This window comes from Bos indicus, chromosome 2 (assembly GCF_029378745.1).
Source record: "Bos indicus isolate NIAB-ARS_2022 breed Sahiwal x Tharparkar chromosome 2, NIAB-ARS_B.indTharparkar_mat_pri_1.0, whole genome shotgun sequence".
Taxonomy (NCBI): domain Eukaryota; kingdom Metazoa; phylum Chordata; class Mammalia; order Artiodactyla; family Bovidae; genus Bos; species Bos indicus.
Window position 1 is genome coordinate 2,129,634 of NC_091761.1, and position 5,149 is coordinate 2,134,782.

The following is a 5,149-nucleotide window of genomic DNA, read 5'->3' on the forward strand; positions in this document are numbered from 1 at the left end:
TCCTGAATATTCATTGGAAGGACTGATGCTGAAGTTGAAGCTCCAATACTTTGGCCACCTGATGTGAAGAGCTGACTCACCGGAAGAGATCCTGATGCTGGGAAAGATTGAAGGCAGGAGGAGAAGGGGATGACAGAGGACAAGATGGTTGGATGGCATCACCAACTCAGTGAAAATGAGTTTAAGCAGCCTCCGGGTGTTGATGATGGACAGGGAAGCCTGGCATGCTGCAGTCCATGGAGTCGCAAAGAGTTGGACATGACTGAATGACTGAACTGACTACCTGACAACTTGGTTAGTAGAGTTTTTTCATTTTTTGATATTTTTATCAGAAAATTCTCCATCTAGAATTTTAAAGGACTGAAATAATCAAGGAAATAAAATTCTAAACCTCTGTCAGTCCAAATGATAAAAGATGTACACAGATGTTTTGAAAAAGGATTCAAAAATTTGGTGAAGAGGACCCCCAAAAAACAAAGGAAAATCCCTTAAAAGCTGTTAATTTCCTTCTTTAAGGGGTTGAGGAGCTTTTGGAAGGCAGCATGGTAGAGCAGAAAGAGTCTGAGCTTTGGAGTCAGCTCTGAGTCCCAGATACACCTCTTTGAGCAGGTCATTTCACCTCTCTGTATGATCCTCACCTGTTGAATGGTACCTTCGTGAGTATGTTAGTTGAGTTGAATGCTACCTTCATGGGCATGTTAGCAAAGTGTGTAAGAAGACGCGTCTGTGATGAAATGCTGATGCTGTGTAGTTTTGGGCTGTTTCTGTGAATTTGCTAACCCTCAATATGGACACAGATTAAGGTATTCTCTTTTGGGGGCTCATTCAGAAGCTGGTGTTAATACATTGCTAGACACATGGGGACTACACAGTTCAATGTATCTGCTAGTTATTTCTGTGGGAGTGGGTCCTAAGAGGTTTCCACTCCTCTCCCTTCACTCACTTTTTCACTCACTCACTTACTCATTCTCTCACTCACTCGTTCATTGACACACAGTAATTAATTGTTCCTGTGCTCCAGGCCCTGTGCTCTGTGCCTGGTTGCTCCCAGCCAGTTTTGATGAATTAGGGCACAGAGAGATGTTAGAGCTCAGAGATAGACATCTGATACAGTCTGGCAGGTCAGGAGAGTCTTCTCAGAGTGCTTGTGTAGTTAAGGCCAAGGGGAGATGAGATTGAAGGAGTGGGTATATTCCGAAGACAAAGCTAAGAGGTGTCCAAGGCTGGGAATGGAAGAGAAGATGTGCTGGGGAGAAGTTGAAGACAGGGTAGAATCAAGATCATGAAAGGACTTTTACGCCAGTTTGCAAATGTGGTTTCACTGTGAATACCACAAGGAGCCACTGAATTTTATTTATTATAATTTCATTACTCTTTTGAATGTGTTGTGCTGTGCTGTGCTCAGTTGCTTAGTCGTGTCCCACTCTTTGTGACCCCATGGACTGTAGCCCACCAGTCTCCTCTGTCCATAAGATTCTCCAGGCAAGAATACTGGAGTGGGTTGCCATGCCCTCCTCCAGGGGGATCTTCCCACCCAGAGATTGAACCCAGGTCTCTTGCATTGTAAGCGATTCTTTACCATCTGATCCACTAGGGAAGCCCAAGAATACTGGAGTGGGTAGCCTATCCTTTCTCCAGGGGATCTTCCTGACCCAGGAATCAAACCAGAGTCTCCTGCATTACAGGTGGATTTTTACCATCTGAGCTACCACTCTTTTGAATATGCACTTTCAAATACAAATATGCAAAGGGTAGACTGAAAAATGAGTACCTCTTCTCATTCTGGTCTGCAAACCATGAAACTCCCCTTTCAGAGACATGTGTGTTGCCAGTGTCTTTCTTATACATCCATGTGGAGATACTCTAAACAAACAAATGCAGGCACATCCTCATATTTGAACACAGTGGTAACATGCTGTAGACTCAGCCATACCTCAGTTTATTACTTGAAAGTTATGGTAGAAATCTTCTGAGCTCAACCTTACCAGGTTCTGCTCTGTGTGTATACTTGTGGAAACACCTCAAGGCTTTCTTTTTGAGAGTTTTATTGAGATATAATTCACATGCCATAAAATTCACCCATTTAAGTACAATTCATTGGTTTTTGGTACATTCATAGATGTGCAAACCATTACCGTGGTTAACTTTAGAGTATTTCCATCACCTTAGAAAGAAACCCTGTACCTGTTAGCTACCATACTCCTATCTTCCCATTCCCATCTCCCAGCCCTAAACAACTACTATTTTACTTTTGATCTCTTCAGATTTCTGTATTCTGGGCTATTCATATGAATGAAATCACATAATATGTAGTCTTTTGTGACTGTTTAACTTAGCATGCTTTCAAGGTTTATCTATGATATAGCATCTATTAGTACTACATTTTTATTTATGGCCAAAAAATATACCATTTTATGGATAGACCACATTAAAGTCTTTTAAAAATGTATTTTTATTTTTTATTCCAGTTTTATTGAGATATAATTGACATATAACACTTTATAAGTTTAAGGTGAATAGCATAATGATTTGACTTACATACATCATGAAATGAGTATCACAATAAGCTTAGTGAATATCCATCATCTCATATAGATATAAAAGAAAAGAAAAAGAAAAAACTGCTTTTTTCCTTGTGAAAAGAACTCTCAGGATTTGCTATCATAACTTTCATATATAATATGAAAAGTACAACTGTGTTAATTATTTTAATCATGTTGTATATTATATCCCCAGTACTTATTCATCTTATAACTATTCTTACCTTTTGACCACCTTCATCCAATTCTCCTGCAATGCAGGAGACCCCAGTTTAATTGCTGGGTAGGGAAGATCCCCTGGAGAAGGGAGAGGCTACCCATTCCAATATTCTTGGGCTTCCCTTGTGGCTCAGGTGGTAAAGAATCTGTCTGCAATGCGGGAGACCTGGGTTCAATCTCTGGGTTGGGAAGATCCCCTGGAGAAGGGAAAGGTTACCCATGCCAGTATTCTGGCCTGGAGAATTTCATGGACTGTATAGTCTGTGGGGTCACAAAGAGTCGGACACGACTGAGTGACTTTCACTTCACTATCCAATAGTCCTACCTCTGTTTCTGAAACCACAAATCGGATCTCTTTTTCTATGAGTTTGTTTATTTTTGAAAGATAATTGGCCTACGATACAATGTTAGTTCCTAGAACACATGGTGATTCAGTATTTTGAAATATTACAAAATGTTCACCATGATAAGTCTAGTTACCATCTGCTACCATACAAAGATATTGCATCATTAATGACTATTGCCCATGCTGTATATTTCATCCATGTGACTCATTTATTTTGTAACTTGAAGTCTGTCTCTCCTAATCCCACTCACATATTTCTGTTATCCATTCACTTCCCTCCCCCCACTCCCTGCTCTGGCAACCACCTGTTTGTTCTCTGTATCTATAAGTCTGTTTCTGATTTGTTATATTTGCTCATTATTTTTTAGATTCCACATAGAAATAAAACCATATGGTACTTTTTCTTCGCTTGACTCATTTCACTTTGCACATCCTCTAGGTCTATCCATGTTGTCACAAATGCCAAGATTTCATTCTTTGTGGCTGAGTAATATTCTTTATCCATTCATCTATTGATGGACACTTAAACTACTTCCATATTTTGGGTCTTGTAAAAAATGTTGTAATGGACATAAGGATGCATATTCTTTTCAAATTTTTTCACTTTCTTTGGGTAAAGGAGTCAGTGGAATGGCTGGTTCCTATGGTAGTTCTATTTTTATTTTTTCAAGGAAAAATTGTACTGTTTACTATAGTGATTGCTCCAATTTATATTCCCATGAATAGTGTATGAGGGCTCCCTTCTCTCCCCATCCTTACCAACATTTATTATATTCTGGTTTTTCCAAAAATAGCCATTCTGACAGGTATGAGGTTGTGGTTCTGATTTGCATTTCCCTTAATAAGTAGTGCTGTTGAACATTTCATGTGCTTGTTGGCCATCTTTATGTCTTCTTTGGAAAAAGGTCTATTCAGATTCTTTGTTCATTCTTAAAATCAAGATGTGTGTGTGTGCGTGTGTGTGCGTTTTGATGTTGAGTTGTACTAGCTTTTAAAAATATATTTTGGATATTTATCCCTTATCAGATATATGATTGCAAATGTCTTCTCCCATTGACTAGGCTCTCTTTTCATTTTGATGATAGTTTTCTTTGCTGTGCAAAAGCTCTCTAGTTGATGTAGTCTTATTTACTTCCTTTTCAATTTATTTTTTAATTGGAGGATAATTGCTTTATAATGTTGGGTTGGTTTCTGCCATACAATAACATGAATCAGTTGTAATTATATGTCAATGATACTTTCTCAATTCATCCAACTCTCCCCTTCCCCTACTGTGCCCATAAGTCTGTTCTCTACACATGTATCTCCATTTCTTCCTTGCAAATAGGTTCATCAGTACCATTTTTCTATATTCCATACATATGCCTTATTATATGACACTTGTTTTTCTCTTTCTTACTCACTCTGTATGGCAGGCTCTAGGTTCATCCACCTTAGTTCAACTGATTCACACTTACTCCTTTTTTACAGCTGAGTATTATTCCACTGTATATATGCACTACAACTTCCTTATCCATTCATCTGTTGATGGGCATTTAGGTTGCTTCCACGTCCTGACTATTGTGAATAGTGATGAAATATATAGAATGCTTCACGAATTTGCATGTCCTCTTCGCACAGGAGCCATGCTAATCTTCTCTGTATCATTCCAATTTATTGGTATATGTGCTGCCGAAGTGAGTGCTCATTTGCTTATTTTTTCATTTGTTAAAAGCCACCTATTCCAGTATTCTTGCTTGGAGAATCCTATGGACAGAGGAGCCTGGCAGGCTATAGTCCACGTGTTTGCAAGAGTTGGACAGGACTTAGTGACTAAACCACCACCACCCTTGCCTGAGGAGACATATCCAGAAAAATATTACTAAGACTGATACCAAAGAGTGTACTTTTCATGTTTTCTTCTAAAAGTTTTATGGTTTCAGATTAGACCATATTTTGTTATCCGTCATCAGGTAATATATATTTGAGTTGTTTATACATTTTGGTTATTATAGATAATGCTGCTGTAAACATTTGGGTACAAGTTTTTATGTGAACATTCATT

The 5,149-nt window shown here is 38.6% G+C and overlaps 1 non-coding gene across 1 annotated transcript; it reads right to left on the bottom strand.

Moving 5' to 3' along the window:
• Window positions 1–4,680: 4,680 nt before the first annotated feature.
• Window positions 4,681–4,789, bottom strand: LOC139179031 (U6 spliceosomal RNA). The gene has a single exon (XR_011563465.1). It is a non-coding gene; the product is annotated as a U6 spliceosomal RNA (small nuclear RNA).
• Between the last annotated feature and the right edge of the window lie 360 nt (window positions 4,790–5,149).